Genomic DNA, 18,398 nt, shown 5'->3' with positions numbered 1-18,398 from the left:
CGAGCCGCGCTCAATATTCAACAGGTATTTACATTCGCAAATTGTTTACGTCAGCCCACGATGAAATCTGTCAGGATTTCGTTCCCTCGGCAGCTTAACAGCCTCTTCCTCCTCCTCCTCCTCATCATCATCCTCCTACTCTTCTTGGTCACCTCTGCTCGGTTATCCTCCTCTCGTCCTCCTCCTTCTTCAACCCGCTCGTTTGGACCTCGTTCGTCTGCCCTCTTCTCGCGTGAACCCTTCCAACCGCCCCGGTAATTACATCTGGATATTAATCAAGCGTACGTCGTGAACGAGAACCGCGAGATCTTGATTTTCGCCACTTGCCCACGCGGAGGAACTCGCGGCCACACCGTAACCCCGAGCGCGGTTATTAATTTATTGGAGACGCCTGGTTAGAGAGCCTTGCCTCGATTTGATTTATGGCGATTGTGTTGCGCCGGCGCTTGTATACGTCGATTTGTATTTGTAAATCTTTTTCACGCGGATTTCCGAGCTTGATTTAAGGAAGAGATTGAACAGTTAAGGTGTTATCGTTGGAGTTAATGAATATTAGCGGATAATCATTGGAAATTTGGAGATGAGAGAACAATTGAGGTATTACATAGTTAGGCTTAATAAATGTGGCTAACTATCGTATATATAGATTTATTTTCCATAGATTTTCCATTTCTATATATTTATATAGATCTTTTTTTAAAAAGAAATTTATAGAAATTATATTATATTTATACAAATATGAAAAAATTTATATGAGATTCAATTAATAATCTAAATCACGTCTAATTCTATTCTTTGATTTTGTTTATATATTATAAATTGAATAAAATTGGAATATTATTATTTAATATTGGACATATCCAATAGATTTATTAATTTCTGAAATAGTTAAATTAGAATTTTCTGAAAATTTTTGATTAAGTAAAAGTATTTCTGATAATTCTAACAGATCTCATTTCTAAAGTTATCTTCTTAAAGAAAAACCTACAATCATAAAGGAAGCAAAAGATTCCTACTTTCTGTTTACTTATATTCTCCACTCTTCATTCATTTATACTTTCACTTTATTCACGTTTTCAAATATTCCAAAGATCCACAATTCTAATATGAGATCATTTTTCATATTACCTTCCACAAAATATCTTTCATGTTATTCATTCTTATAACATTCTATTTCTCACCAGTCGAAACTAAAACTTCTTATCATTTTTTCCAATTAAAAAAAAAAAAAAAAATAACCAGCTTACATCGCTACATTTATATACCCACTATGACGTGTATCCCATCAGAAGTGTATCCTTTCACCGTCGCCGCCACTCTTTCTCTCTCTCTCTCTCTTTCTCTTTCCATCGCTATATATCGAACGTGCCTCGGTTGTTTTTGTTCGTACCTCCGAGGATCCATCCCCCGTTAAGGTTTATCGTCGGTCATTAATACGGACGCGGATTACACAGGCGTATTTGCGCTTGGCTCGCGGTTATGCCAGCCCGGTCCTAATTATAGCGTAACACACAAGCGTACCGTATGCCGCGCTTACGTAATCCCGCGATAATGCGGCTCCAGGCCCCTGCATGCCTCGCCTGCCGATCCATGCATTCGCGCGGACCAGCCGCCATTATCTACTACTCCTAGGATAATGACATCGGCCACGACGAGTCGTTCGGTTCAACCGGGAGGGAAAAAATCCGAGAGTCGATACCGCGAGATCCCGCTTCCGATTAAGGCGAATCGCGGTGTCGGGGCCTCTCGAGGAACGAACGATAAAGGGAGAGCGATAAGTGGATGTTTCTGTCGATAGACATTGCGATCTCGTAGAAAGAGTCGTTGAAGAAAGTACGAGAAGTATGAATTGTTGAGATCCAATGGAAAATAGATATGCGTAATATGTATCGATTTTGGTTTTCTTTCTGATATTATTCAGTTTAGAGAGGTGAATTTTGTAGCTAGATATTTGAACGCTTGTCATTTATTATATATATGTATGTATTTTGTATTATATTTTGTATGAAAATAATATTTCTATCATATGCTGCTTTTTAAAATTCAGATAAAGATATATAACGTATCTGTTTTCCATTGATATTTTGAAATATGTTATTTTTGATAAAAGTTGGAATAAGATTTTAATTTACTTTGATAAAAGAGACAAAGAAAATGTTTCAATAGTCAAAATTTTAAAATAATGATGAATAGATTTGTTAATAACGATTGGAATTGACATTAAATTGAAGAGGTTATGGTCGGTTTAGCAATGACAATCAAATCTAATCTATAACTATGTTTTACCTTGTTCAATTTCAATAATTTCATGAAGTTTATGTTCAATTTCCAATTCTCAAGATGGACTTTCATTCAATCCTTCCAATTTCCAAGAAATGTCACAGGATGATGCTCGTTATATTCACATTCCATTTTCTATAGAACACACACACACATTCACACATACATATATAACTACGCGTCTCAGCTAATAAATACAAATGGCCGAAGGATAAGGAAATATCATTCGGTGCAAGAAAGATGTTCAGTATGAAAGATCGATTCCACCGTACACTGATAGCGGAGTAAATGATGATCGCGCGAAGAAACTAATGGCGGCGATTATTTCGAGCGCGTATTTCGGGTCAACTGGCCATAGTGCTACTTCAATTGGACACCAGTTTGTTTCACCATGATTTCACTTTGAGATTAACTATTTCATGGCGCTGGTATCGAGAATGCTCGCCTACTGTTCGTCAGATGACGCCTTGCACGATTCAGGAAGCAACTATTCCGCCATGACTTCTGCCAGTTTATTCGTCTCGTTGAACGGTTGTTTGTGCGCTGATTAGTTCGATGATAACATCGATCTGGCCGACGACCTTTGCGATAACGCGTTATCCTGTGATCTTTCTGCCCGCGAGATGACTCATCGAACCAGCATCGTGAGCAACTTGATACTGAAGGAGCGTCTCTATTGGAAACGGTCGCTATGGTGGATGTGAAAATTTTAAACTTCAACGATACACCAGATGGACGATTGGATACTTTCAAGAAATAACGTAGATACGTGTTTTTCTTCTGGGATTTAAAGGTTTTTGAAAAATTTTAAGTTTTTATATTTAATTTTAATATTTAATTGTAAGTAGAATAACTGTATTTTGAATTGATGAAAGAAAAATTTGTACAGAAAATAATGTTAGGTTAGATAGATGTATCAGATAGATGATTGAATACTTTTAAAAAATAATATAGATAATATAGTTTTTCTAATAGGATTTAGAAATTTTAAATCTTTTTTTTTTACATGCATGTTTAATGTTAAAAGATAACTTTCTTTTTAAAAATTCAGTAAATAATGTGTTAAGCTAGATGATTGAATACCATTTCTTAGTTTTTCCATTGAGATTTAAAAGTTTGAATAACTTTTTTTAAATACATCATATTAATGCTTAGTTAATTGTAAATTAAATAACTATATTTTGAATCAAGAAAGATTTGTGCAATGAATAGTGTTAGATTAGATAGATTAGAATTAAATATGTTTTGAAAATATAGATATTTTCTAATAGGATTTAATGATTTTAAAAATTTTCTACAAAGTTTTTTTTAAAAAGTTTCTTCTAAAAAGTTTCTATTAATAGTTTATATTATTATTTAAATTAAATATTATTAAATTGAAATTATTAAATGAATCAAGAAGTATTTGTTCAATGAACAGTATTTCAGATAAATATAATATTAAATGGATAACTAAGAAAGTATGTAAATATTAGATTTTTCTTTGAGATTTAAAAATTTTAAAAACATTTTATATAGCTTTAGTAAAATTAATATTTAATTCTCATTATTATTAATATCTCATTATTATAATTCTTAATTAAAATTAAAAAATTAAAATCAGTGAAATTAAAATATATAAGTACATTAATTCTCCGATTAAAATCTTGTAGAATAATAAATAAAATTGTAGAAATAAAAATTACAAATGCAAATCTGACTAAAATCTTATGGAATGGCTATAATAAATAAAATTGTAGAATTATAGAAATAAAAGTTATAAGTGCAAATCTAAATCTAATTAAAGATGAATGAGAAATTAATTGATAGAATTTAATATATTAATATATGATACTATATTAAGAGCAAAATTATGAAATGTTTGAAATTTTTGGAATTCTCAGAGACTTTATATTATTAGCAATTAAGTTAGTTACAAAGATTAAATTACTCTACTTTAAACAGATCAGGTAAGATTTTTTTCAATAAATAATAGTATTAAGGATAATGGTATTAAGGTTAATGGTATTAAGTAGTATTAAGGTTAGATTAAGCAAAAGATAAAATTATATTATCTTCAGTTAATTTCCATTGAAATATTTTTATTATATCTGTTTGCATTCCATGAACATTTAAGACTACATTTCAATTTTTTTTTGAAACAAAATTCTCAATATCTTCTTCTTTACATATTAGAATCCATATTATTATCTTATTCACTTACAAATAGAAACATAGTACCTAATGTAGATCAGCAAAGATCCATTTTAGTAAACAGTACAAATATTTATCGAGAAAATAGAGTTATATTATGTTTATATCAGTTAAATTTCCCCTTACATCTGCATTCTATACTCGGCCAAACGTAACTCGATTGAACGAGAAATCTCGATACAAAACCTCATTACCGGCCATCATGAAATCCCGAGAAACCAGCATCTATTCAAACAATCAAGCTACACGATCGCTTCGAGTCGCAAACAAATTCCCAACTACCATACTTCTCCATCTCGTTTCCCGTCTTCCGTCCAGGAGCAACGGTCAGAGTCGGTCGATAAAGCTCTCTGTGGACACGGGCGACAATATTTAAGCCCGGTGACCGCCATAAGTCTCTCGACGAAGCGTTTCTGCGATTCGACAAAGTAATACGGCCGGTTCAACGAGCTCGCTAATCAACGAAACTGTTTCTCCACGCGGCTATCTGATGCACACTTACACACCGGTGCACGTAACATTCACCGGTGTACACCTCGTTCGTGCGTGTGTCTCGTTCTCCGTTCGCGCGTAAGTGGTACGTACCACGCCCGCGCACGCGAAAACCCGCTTGATCGCGAGCGTGACGAAGATGGAGCCAGCATCGTGCACGGTGTGCGGACAAGGACAGACCGATCCAGAGATAGAGCTCGCACGCGGAATGATTTGTATTGCTAAATAATCAGCGCCAGTTGTCTAGGATACTGGTTTAATGACACGCGCCGTGGAGGGAGCTGTTCGACGACACGCTGGTACCGTGTATACGGCGCGAGACCGAGTAGTCGTGCCAATTTCGACGGGATAACCGCGTAATTTCTGTTCCGCCGTTCGATTTTCTCTCGGCGTCACGAGCCTGTAAATTATTCCACGCGGACAGCGGAGAAACGATCGAACTCCGCGGAATCTCTCGCTACCAAGAGCGAGAGCCTTCGAATAATTTCCGTCCATCGATTTTCTCTACATCTTAGAGTAATGTAGTACTTCGATTTTCCTTTGATCTACGGTCCCAAGCTAGATCTTCTTCGGAAGATCTCTTTAAGAGATGGAACGGAACGTGTCGTGGAATTCGTGCGTCTGACGAGAAACGGTCCAAGCACGAAGCCGGCAGATCGATGCTGGAAATCGATGATTTCGCCTCGAATTCCATCATGGCTCTTCCCTTTTCCAACTCTGCCGCGTCCCGACGCCTAGATACAATCGGTACGACCGCGGAGCGGTTGTATATACATAGTCACGTGTATCTGCCGCTGCATCCATCGCGTGTGCACCAATGCATGTGTGCAACGGCAAGGGTGTGGCTCTTTGCCTCGCAACGGTATCATCGTTGGTGCATACCGGTCATCGAAAACGAACTTTCAAGCGATTTAGGATAAATTGTGTAGAATCGCAGTGTTTCTTCGAACGAATATATTTGTTTTCATACGTTATTATTATTTACGTCGTTCGTTTTTCATAGATTTATTAATCTTGCGAAACTTTTTGATCTTATTTTTGTCATCGTTATTATATCGATAGTAATTTTAAAAATTCTGCTTAATAAAGGATTAAGACATACATATACATACAGTTAGGATAATCAATTAAAATTAATTTAAAGAAGATGGTATCACGGTCTAACAACAGAGATCATTACAAAGCCTGTTCGAATTCTTTAGAATCTTGTTTGTTACCAAAATCATTATCGTAAGAAATTAGTAAGACGAGAAAAGAGAAATTAATGAAAAAGAGGTTGAACTACAAAAGGTTAAAAAGTGTCTACACTTTACGGGGAAAAAAAAGAGGAAAAGTACCAAGCAAAATAATATTAAACGACTGATTTCCTGTATCCAACGAAACTACCTAGAATCTTGTCATTACATCAAAGAATTTCTCTTCCACGAAACCTGGCCGATCTCCAATTTATGCAGCAAACGAACCCTGACAACGTAGAGAATAATATCGGTAAGAAGATTTAAATCGTTCGACTTATGACATCGAATCTTGAAAAGCTTCATCAAAGAAAATTCGCACACAGAGATCGATTTATCAGTTTGATTCAACACTCCTCGATTACGTCATTACGATCCATTCAAGAGTCCGGCCGTTTAATTAACGACAAAAAAATTCCTCAACCCGACTGTACTCATTTCTCAAAACAAAACGACTCGGCCTACGAAAGCAATCAGGCAACAAACCACCGCCACGCTAATTACCGTGCCATTAATATCGGCCCATGGATCGGCCGCATTTTCCTCGACAATGTTGCTCGTCATAAATACTCGCGGCCATCCTCGAAAAACACGATCGCCACCCACACGCAGAGTCCGTTTAATTCGAAGCTTGGCCAGTTTAGAGCGCGCATACGGTTATCCTGTACACGATGAAACTTGCTATGCTACGTGTAGAAAGATACGTGTAGTGAATTTTTGATATAGTGACTCTGGCCATACAGTTGCTCCATATATGGTCAAGTACTGTATACGAAGAATATACTTATAATGCTGTATATACATATATTATTAACAGTACGTGTAGAGAGTTTTTGGTATAAATGTAACGAAATTAAAGGAGTATTAAATTTTCGCTAAATATTTAATATCTTCAAGTATTATACATATATATATGAGTTATAATTGGTGTACTTTAGGTTATTCTAATTACTGTAGTCTCCTTATAATGTAATATTTTCTTACAATAAATAATTAAATTATTATGCAATTCAAATACATTAGAATTTTGAACAGAATTTTCAATTGTTCTCTGAAATATTGTTTTTGTCTTTGACGTAACTATATATTCTTAACTTTTTCAAAATTAGTAGATGGATAATACATCTCAAAGGATTACATATCCTACTTTAAAAGATAGATTCAGTCAATTTCTTTCTTAAAAAATTTATTATACTTATATTATAATATTATCACAATTATTCATTGTTGAAAGAAAAAGATTGGATACTATGTATATGATATCATAATTATACGATCTCATATTTTCTTGTGCATTACTTGGAAAAAATATAAATATTCTAATCTTTAAAAAGTAGTAACAGCTTACATTACCTCAACTTACAATTAATATAACTTTTCGTGGAGATAAGTTAAATTATCGTGTGTAGGATACTTTATATTCGAGAAGGTACCTGTTTTTCCGCAGATGTAAGCAATTCACGATCGCTATTCGAGGATATTTGTGCAAGCAATGGTCGAAGGAAGTTGCAGTTACGGCAACGAGATAGCCGAGAGCACGATGCTCTTGCAATTGTGCGTGCAATATAGCTTCGAGTGGGATTTAATGAAAACTTCTCCTCCTCCACTTTCATCGACTTCTCTTTTTTATCTTCTTTCTTGTCGCCCTTTCCCCTCCCCTTGCGCTTCATCTTCGCTTAAAAAAAGACGATCAATTTCTAACATCACGTGGAAAAGACTGATCGAGAGAAGATTAGCTTTATCAGAGAAAGCTTGGACACGACCTGTTATCACGGTTTAATTAAGGAAAACCTGCGGGCGAATTTTTAATTAAGGAAACATCATTCCGATGGATCTGGCTCGTCTTGATTATACCGTGATCCGTTAGACTGCAGTTATACGTTCATATTTTCCATTTGTTCCACTTTTCCTGAGATAGTCCTGTTCTTTGAAAAAAAAGAAAAGGATGACCGGTTAACGCGAAGTTAATTTTTTCGAACAGTTTTTCTCCTTTTTAATATAAAATATTTTACTCGTGATTCTGAATATTTTTTTTTTTGCAAAAGTACGATCAATCAATCTTATTCAGAGTGAACGAAATATATTCATTTATGAAACATCTTTGAAGGATTAATTTCAATGGTTAAGATATACAAGTTGGTATACAAAAATATATCGATAAATCGAATTTATTATTGAAGTTTCGTTTTCCATCGTCAATAACATACGTGTGTAACGTACAATGTGACCATCGCCTGGTCGTCGACGCATACGTGCAAGGGAATCGAGTAATTGATGTGAGTAATACAAGAAACTCGATGGAAATCGATGACACGCGGCGTGTCGTTGGTCAGACAGGCGTACGCATATAATCGTTACTTCTTCTTCTTATCGTAACTAATTATACGATACTCGCATCTATTTACGTTCCTTTCCTCGTTTTCTTTTATTATTGGTTAATAAAGAGACGAAAATTTAATGTTATTAGTTTAACGCGTGCCTTTTCTTGCGTGTCTTCTGTCGAACAGAAGCTCAGAAAACTATAAAAGATTTATTAATCCTACATGTAATACCGCTTGAACTGCCTATATCATAGCATTGAGAAAGAGTAAGAAAATATATATTGTTAGAAAAGTTTCTCACGTAAAATCGAATAAACGTTTAAATTTATTAATAGAGATCTTCTATTGTAATATTTCCATAAAAATTTTAACAAGCTTCCCAGTCCCTCTCCACGAAGCGACTATTTTTGCACGAGGCGAGCAAAAGTAAGGAACCGGTTCGAAGGAAAAAAGCTGGGAAGAAATATCGTATCACCTCTCTCAGTACCATAAATAACAATCGAGAGCGTGTATAATCCGGGGGATGGCGCGTAAGAAGAATTCGCTCGATCACTGGCCCGAGATTAAGACGTCGAGCCGGTTCTAATTGTTTCGCAAAAAACAATCAAAAGCAAGGATCGTTCCCGGCCTGTTCCTCCCCCTTTTATCTCCTGTTTTCCCGATCCTCCAGGGTTATTTATAGGCCGCGTAGAATCCGTACGCCGATCCAGGGCAGATTAATCGGCGTTTATCTCCGCGAAACTGGAACGGCGGCCGGCCATTCTGTCGCGAGACGATGCATCCAAGAATTTCAATAACGTACGGAGAGATCGATAGCGTGGAATGGAAACTTAATAATACGGATCTCGTGGCCGACCAAGTGGAGAAAGTGTAGAAGAAGAAGAAGAAGAAGTGCTCTCCTATGCTAAGTTGCATTATCGGTTGGCGATCGGCCGGAGGAATGAAAATATTGACTTTATGGCGATTGTATAAGATATGTACAAGAAGAGGCTCGATTAGATATGGAAACCTTACCGGTTTCCTCTCCGTGAAAGTGAGCGCGGGTCGATCGCCTTGTTCTAAGAAATAATGGAAACGGAATTTTACGGTTTGATCTTCGCATTTCTCCTCGATCTTATCGAATTACTTAGCTCGTGAATTAACAGTGGGTCGGGAAAAAAGAGCGTGTCCGAGCTTTCTTAAAGGAGAGACGCATCCCTCGAGGGAGAGACTTTTATCCCCGCAATCGAAGGGGTTCCATTGACTCCTCGGCGACCATTGGCTGACCCGTGGAGCAGTCTGCGGGGCGTCAGAGCATGACGCCATTAACGTAACGAGGCCACACGTTGCACCCCCGCAAGCACTCGACTATATCAGCCCCCTGGACTCGCAATAGACGCCTAGACCTAGACCTACCTCTCTCGATATCTCGCAATTCCACCTCCCCCCACTCCAAGGGCACGCTTCCAACTTGACCACTTTATGTTTCCGCCTACCTACGTGAACGTAGGGTATAATACTTATTGCTATAATACGTTGACGAATTTTTAAAATAAAGAAGATCGAATTACTCGAGTAATTCGATGGAATAATCGTCGATAAGTAAACGGGGGAAAAATTGGAGAGGAATGTTAAAGTCGTAAATGCAATAAAATTGGCGGAAACGTTTCTCCACAGATTTTTCCGCGCGGCATGTTTACGTTCGTGTGCACGCACCACGTGCACGCACCACGTGAAACACCGGTGGCCCCCGCCCCAGTTTTCCGGTTGAACTGATTGCGAACTGGTTCTTGACCATCGAACCGTTCGATTAATGGCCGCCGCGTTTCTTCCGCAGTTCGGTTGTTTCGCCCGCTCTCAGATTAACGCACTCGATCGACACGAACGGTTGTGTTGTGCGTCACGGTTCTGCCATTTACGGGTTTTCGTTCGAGCATCCCTTCGATTTTGAATTGGGAAATCCAGTTACGGTGGGGCAAGGGTGGAGCACGAGTGAATGGTGGGGAGGGGGAAAAAAAAGGAAAAAGATTCGAGAGTGGTATGAGATGGTTACGAGATAATGTTTTACGGGAGATGATGAAGATTAAACGTCGTGAATGGAATATTGTAGAAATAGAAGACTAGGGATAATGTAGTGCAAGAAAGGAAATTCCAAGTGTAATGAAGTTTCGAGTCGATTTACGATACGTAGATAACCTATGAGTGTCTGACCTCGATAAGTGGGATACGGTCTTCAATCTTCTTTCAAGAAGAAGTATATTTATATGTATATATATATATATGTATATGTATATACTCTTAGTAGCCTGTCTAGGATATTAATCCCTTTCTAATCATATGAAAATGCAGTGCTCGTTGTTATGGATTATAATAATAGGGTAATGGGAATAAAAAGATTGCAGTGAACGAAGGATTTTAAATCTGACCGACGGACGGAAAGGAAGAAACGTGTGTACATGATTAAAATTTATCTAAAAGTTGAAAAAAATCTAGTGTAAATATTTTATAGCGAACGAAGCATCTGGGTTAAGTCTGGTCACGAACGACATCAATCTACTTTGAATCGAATGCATACCTACCTCGCGTACCTCGTTAAACGAGCAAGAATAGGAATAAGGAAATTGGAATATTATAAAAACGTGTTTTAAAAATATTACACACCCAGTTAAACTTATATTAATTAAAAGGAACAGCTCGTAATTTAAATCGGACAACGATAAAAACAAAATAAAAAGTATTTATCGTATCCAGCGGATAAGCTGTTGTGGAAAAATCCGGAAAACTGAAAGAACGTTTCGCATGAATAAAACACGAGGCTAAAAACAATTCGTATAAATTAAGATTCTCCCATACGGAAAACTATCGACTGATATGAATATTCAATATCCTTAAAAACGATTCACCGAGGTAGATAAAAAACGTAGATAGCCGCACAACACTTGGCCATTAACGATCGAGAAGTGGTTGCAATTTCGAGCGACATCGTCCGGAAGAGTGTTTGCACACCGAGTATCGACGGCGTAAATTACGCTCGGTGGAAATCATTAGCGCGGGGATGCGGATAAATGACGGGCGGATAATCTGATAACAGTCGTGGGGAACATCATAATTGGCAAGGTGTGCGGATCGCATTGCGATTCGCCACGCGACCATCGGCGCTTAACCATCGATCGATCGTATGCAAATCGATGGATCGGCACGTGAAGCGTGCTCGTGCATGGCGAAAATAAGAATGGATCGGGCGCGTGCTCGATTTACGATGTCATGCCGCGAAACGATCGCTCTCGATCCTCGGATCCCTCTCCTTCACTCCTGGCTGTCTGTCTGCCCATCCGGTAAATTTGTCCCTTGCAATTTCGACATTTCTAATTCTCCTCGCCAAATTTGTCGGGGATGAAATAAAACAGCACGATATTTTATACACGCGGTATTTTGATTTTTTTGCGCGCTCTTATTTTTCTCAAATTTATATGCTTTAATAAATTTAAACATGTTTCGTCTTGTTTATTTATTCAGTTTCGTGTATTTAGAATTATTGGATAATCTTCTAGTAACTCAAATATATCAACTACGCGCATTCTGGATCGGATTTAGACGAGAAAATTCGTCAAAAATAATAAGATAAAAAGAACTTGAAAAGTGATTCGCCTCAACGCGCGCAACGATTTACTCGGAATCGAGGAACACAGGATCGAAGAGAAAAACGGGATATGTTTGCGAGCAACGCAGAAATAACGCTCGGGGTCATCCGGAGTATCCCAGAAGCGATCCCAAGGTTAAAAGAGTCGAGAGTGGCCTTTAAGGTTTTACGACGAGACCTTTGCAACTTGTTCAGAGCGAGGAATTGTCGAGTTAAGCTAGCAAATAGTCCCGGCGAGGCGAGCCGAGGCTCGGGTCAACAAACTGCGTGTACTTGTCAGTTATCATCCGCACGCAATGGCCGATACCTAGGATTCTTAATTCCAGCCTCGGAGCATCGTTAACCGCGCAATTCAATTCAATTAATTTCGATCGATTTCACGGATTCTTCGTGTACGAAAAATTATCGTGGGGCGGTGATTGGTTCAAGATAACTTTTCCCTCGTCTCCTTATCGCTCACGAGAGATTCCAAACGAAATTGGATAAACGATAAGGTGGAAAAAGTGAAAAGCGGGAGAAGGAAGATGAAAACTGGTAGTTTGATAATTCTGAAGAAGATCTTCCACTTTTCCATTCCTTTTTTTCGTTGTTGTACGATAAAAACTCGTGAAAAAGGATCGACGTCGGACAGGCAAAAAGCGGAATCTCTTAAAAGAGAGTTGCTTTCGTAAGAATGTTTGTTTTATCCTGTTTAACACTCGTTTTAAGATAGTTTGAATATTTTGAATTGGTAATTAACATGAGATCTCTTGAGACATCGCATTATAAAAATATATCTTTTACCTTATCACTTTATGAGAAGATTACTAATTATTTTAATTAATCGTTTGCCGACATTAAATGCGAAAAAAGAAAAATATTTAACGCATTCAATATAACACCGCCATGCAACATTATTTCAAATTTAATATACATACACCTTCTCCTCCCCTTCCTCTCCGAAAAAAAAGAATCATCCTTCCCACCGTCACAATTATCAAGATCGTGCACGATCCTCTCACGATCGAGTACGAAAACGCCGATTCCGATGGAGTCCCATCCGGCCGGAAGCGGGGATAGCGCAGCGTCGAGGGTCGTCCGGGGTCGGATCGACGTGCTCGTAACAAATCAGCGACAGAATCAAAAGTACGTCCTGGCTGTCTCGCGGTCGAATTACGGTAAATTAGCGGGAGTAAAGAGGCGAGGCGGCGAGCAAGCGGCAGGTACCTACATCGAAGACGGTGTGTCCGTGGCGGAGGTTGGCCACAGGAGGGGCAAAACATAAATTAAGATGGGGGGGACTGATTATGAGGCGAGGGCAGGCTATCATTACCCGAGCCATCGTGACCGGTCGACCCTGCAGCCGCGGCTGCTGAGCACACCGCATCATGCTCGCAATCCGCCTGCCTCGTGCCCCGATAATGGCGGGGTGGGAACTGCAAATTATTAATCTCTGTTCCTCCGCGTTGCATAGTTCAACGAATATGAAACGAGTATTGTCGAGAGACGCGAAACCACCGCTTTCCGATGGAGTCGAAGCAACCGGGGTGAAACAGCACGTGGTCCTTAAACTCTCTCTTCCTGGGTTCTTGGATTAATGGATGAAGGGGTGTAGTTGAGCGAGGGGGAGGGATTAAGTTGGCAATATCGTTAGGTTTGAATTTTATTTTTGTCGATTGTCCGTAGGGATAATATTGTGCGAAAAATTTTAAACCAATTTTTCTTATTTTGTGGGTATTAATGGGTTGTTTTTGGAAGTCTTCTTGTGCACGTTGATTGTGTGTAGATCTGTGAAGAGATGGAGATTGGAGTTTAAATCTCACGATAATGAAGATTGACGTATCTTTTATCGTAAAAGGGAAATAAAATTTTCCAGAATTATATCTAGGCTTGAGTTTGTTGAATTGTTTCAATATCGAATAATTATGGGTATAATTAAGTTTATTTTAACGAGAGCATAGTTTCTATTTAAAAATGTTTTAAAAATAAATGATATCGCTTTCACATTCAACTAGGTGAAATTGATTCGTTTTTATCCTTAATCTATTTGTTGATTGCAAAAGTTTTTAATGCAAATAAATAAAAATTAATAATAAATATAAAAAATGAAAGGGGCAATAAAAACTCGAAGGAATGAAACTTCTAATTTAAATCGAACTAAACTTGTAAAATATTTTTTCGAGCATATTTTAATAAATCATTTCGAGGATTAGACTTATAAAATCCATACGATCTACTTTTCGTTATTTTTATTACAACCAGTGAAATTTGAAATCACTTTTTCTTTGTGCACAATAATCTGACGATAAATGAATCTCGTTCTTACACGTTGGTGAAAGTAGAATAATGTCATTCATAGTCGGTCGTCTTAAAAAATTCTCTCCACTACTTTTCTTTACACGGTAAACAATTCTCTACCAATTACACGAATAATACACGACGATTCGCATTAAATTTTTAATTTATCACAAGACTGTCAAAAACGTCGAACTCCTCTAATCGATACTCGATAATGTATATTTATATATATCAAAAATCGACGATTCGAATCCTCTCGATTCCTCGAATAACTTTAACCGTGTCAGTTTCTGAAAAGACGGTCATCTCTGCACGCAAAAACAACCCGTCTACAATCATGTACACGATTCCCCTATCATCAACCAACCTACAAACCGGAAAACCGAGCGAGCAAGCTCGAAATTTCCGATCCTCTCCCGGCTAACGGTCTGCAGAGCATCAGAAAACTGCTCGAGATCACGGAAGGCACGTTGTTACGCTACGGAATCGATATGCTATTCCTGAATCGCCGACACACAATGTCAGAAACTGCCAGAGATCGTGCACACGGCAGGTGCGGAACACGCCCACGAGGGACGAGGTCGCGACGAGGACGATCGACGAAGGAAAAAGATTTACAGCGTAGATCGTTTCTCGATCGGGGCGTTAAGCTCGCTCGAGGAGAAAGTCCAGAACGGACTTTTCTTTTTCTTTCCTTTTTTTTCTTTCTCCTTTTCTTCCCACCTTGCCTTCTCTCCAAGCTCGGTCGACAGTCGATGAGGGACGCGATAACAGTTCGACTAGCCCACGCAATTTCTAGCCGGCGCTGCCTCCTTCCTTCTTACCTCTTTTTTTGGCCGCCAGAGGCAGCACCAAGTAGGCCGCCGCTTCCACCTCTGGCCGCCGCGATCCTTGTAATTTCCGGTGAAACCCAATTACGATACTTTGCACCTGATCTCGGCTTCCACTCGATTCCACGGCCGAGAGCCGAGATAAGGGGACGAAAAACTCGTGGACAAGTTTACGAGGCGAGTTCTTCCGACGTGGCTTCGAACGTGGACGGTGGAGGGACGAGGATGGGAGTGGTGGGGATCGATGGGTCGGAGAAGGAGAGTGGATCCGTTCGTCAGTGGGGAATATTAACGCGATGATACGGTTTGTAATAACGTCAATCTGTGACATGGCCGGGATGAAAATCCTTATTGGGTCTCTTCTCGGACCTTGCTCGTTTTTTTCCCCCCCCCTCCCTCCCCATTCGACTAACTGTATACACACTTATCTCGTGTTGGAGCGTTTTATCGACCGCTCTAATGGATCTAATGATGGTTAAAAAGATCGCTCGATATCGGGGTTTTTTGGCGGACTAAGCTGATACACGCGGTTTTATGGAGTTTAATCGCGCGCAGGAACGCCATTTACGTCTTTTATCCTGGTTTTATGTGTGCGTATGTAAAGGACAATGCGGATTTGCATTTCCTCGTTCTATGCCACGGATCGATGGACGAGTTAAGACGCGTGGCGCCGATAATGCTCGTTCAATGTTTCGTTTGAATTTAAAATGCAAATTTAAAAGATGTTCTTGTTATTCGTGAAATTAAAGATATAACATCACGCATATAAAAGCACACGAAGCGAAATATCCTCTTTTCTTAATTATTAACTCATAAATATTAATTTCTTAATTTCTATAATTTTTTAATTCCATTTTAATTCCCAGAGCTTCGTATCTGCGTTCAGAACGTATCGTGTTCCGTGTATCGCATTTCTATCATTGATGACAAGAAGTCGAAATTCAACGAGAGTTGAGTTCAGCTCAACCCTGGGATAAATTATTCCAAATCCGCCCAAGCAAAATTCCATCAAAACACACGTATGCATATCCAGGCTAGGAGCGTACTCGAATCAACTGGACAGGCGTTACCAGGCCAGGCCACTTTTACCAGCGTCAAGAAAGAACGTTTCAATCGACATCCACCGATCGACAAAGCGATCGATCGATCGTGGCGCTCGACAGGCCGCGTGCGTGCCCGCACAATCGAGCACACTTATTGCACTCTCACAACGCGACTTTTTAGCATACGAGTCGATCGATTGCGAAAGAGTATTCGGCTCTCTGGCAAGTCGTGGTAGTAGCTCTTGCGATGACCTTTCGCCGTGGCATGGGCCGGCTGTCGACTGGTAAAAGCGTGTCCGGACCCCCCTCCTCGATTTAGCCCGCTTTTGCACGAACAATTAAAGATCGTATCGCGATTTCTTTCTTCCTCTCGCTTTCGCTCGCTTTGACTTGCTTAACCGTCTTACTTGGGGGTGTCTCGTTTCCTTCGATGTGCATATCTGTGTGGGATTAGATGAAACGCGATGATGGATCGTATCATATTTGTTGGAACAATGGAATTCACGTCGAGGATAATATTCGCGAAATGTGTGCTGGATCATCGAGCTCATAAGGGGGGAGTGCAACACTTGGTGAATCTTTTTTAAATGGATCTTTGTTGTAACCCGATTATAGGAATCTCGTAGATAAATTTTAACCCGATAACTGTAGATTCGATTAAAAGGCGATTCGTAGATTCGTCCTAGTCGAGGAATCTATATTTTTCGTCACGCCTCGCTATGTTTCGTCCCGTAAACATTATCCATAGAATCGACAGAACGATAAAACAGGACGATTCCGACAGTCGTAACCGGCGACCAAGGGAAAACACGGGGAACTATATAATCTGAATATAAAATTCGAGCAGGATACCGTGGCATCACACTGTCCGTTTCGTGGAATTTCGCTGTAATCGGTCGTACTTTAACGGAAATTTATTTCCTAGATTCTCGACTGTGGGGCAATTAAACAAAACGATCGTTTTATTCCTTATCGTTCCGTGCCGTTTCTCCTCGATCGTATTTCAAATTAAAAATTTTCAATCCCATCCCTCCCAGCTATGCTTATGGAAAAGTATAATTTGACCACCAGAAGAACTATTTGGAAAAGTATTATTTTTCGAAACGACGGTTTTTTAAAATTTTTTCTTTTCTTTTTTTTTGTTCTAAAATTGTTGTCGATAACGATTAATTGTTGATGGAGATAGATAGATATGACAGGAATATTCTCACGATTCAACGTAAAATGAATATATAAAAATTACGGATAACAATTATCGGTAACAAATTTTTATAATTAATTAGATTTCAAAATCAAAAGGAAAGAATTAACAAATTGCTTTTTAACGAACCTCTAATAAGAAAATCACATGTTAATGACAGGTTTTATATTTCAAGTATGTAACGAGTGGAATGAAAAAGAGAATATATTCTTCTACGTCAAATATGGATTAAAATTTTTCAGAAAAACAACAATAATAATCTACATATTCTTTATATAATGAATACTTATATTATAAACTTTATTTAAATTAATTGATTTACTTGATCTTTATTTTTATAAATATTTCAATTAAACAACTACGATATCAATTTTACCTTCAACGTCGATAATTTTAGCGTTAACAAGACTCGGAGCCCTATTAAGAAACTGGTGCAGATTTCTGCAGATCCTCTTATTGACGATATCCATCGAGTAGATGCGTTGGTATAAAACTCATGGATTAGAGAAAAAGAAGAGAAAGAATAAAGATAAAAATCGTTCGTCCACCCCGCGCATGGACACCGCGAATTATCATAATCTCGTCGTGCTCGCGGATAATGCGAGCTGATTTTCCTAGAAACCGGGAGCAATCGACCGATCCCGTGCTCTGTAGGCGTGCATCTTGGAAAAAATCGATTGACTCGTTCCTTTCGACGCAGTTATCCGATTTTTATTATCTTGATATTTTTATCTTGGATTCTTTATTAGATACTCAATAGGATAATTTTTCTAATTCTATTTTTCAATGGTCGTAAAAAAATGTTAGTTAATCGTTAAATCAATAAGAAATGTCTCCGATATTTATCCGAGAAATGAGAATAATCAAAAAGCATGAGCAAAATTTAATAGTTTATTGTAATAATAAT

General features: G+C 38.4%; 2 protein-coding genes across 11 annotated transcripts in view; one reads left to right on the top strand and one right to left on the bottom strand.

The window, feature by feature from the left end:
• LOC108003668 (uncharacterized) overlaps window positions 1–2,921 on the bottom strand; it is a 64,561-nt gene extending 61,640 nt beyond the window's left edge. Inside the window, exon 1 of one of the 2 annotated variants that reach the window (XR_009829441.1) lies at window positions 2,287–2,921. The gene's annotated coding sequence lies outside the window, so the exon portion shown is untranslated. The remainder of the gene's footprint in view (window positions 1–2,286) is intronic. The other variant, XR_009829442.1, reaches the window with a different exon arrangement.
• LOC108003468 (paired box protein Pax-5) overlaps window positions 1–18,398 on the top strand; it is a 139,122-nt gene that overhangs the window by 37,466 nt on the left and 83,258 nt on the right. The window lies entirely within an intron of this gene.

Source organism: Apis cerana, linkage group LG4, assembly GCF_029169275.1.
Source record: "Apis cerana isolate GH-2021 linkage group LG4, AcerK_1.0, whole genome shotgun sequence".
Lineage (NCBI taxonomy): Eukaryota > Metazoa > Arthropoda > Insecta > Hymenoptera > Apidae > Apis > Apis cerana.
The sequence above is the reverse complement of the archived record's forward strand: the minus strand, read 5'-3'. Positions and strand labels throughout refer to the sequence as shown.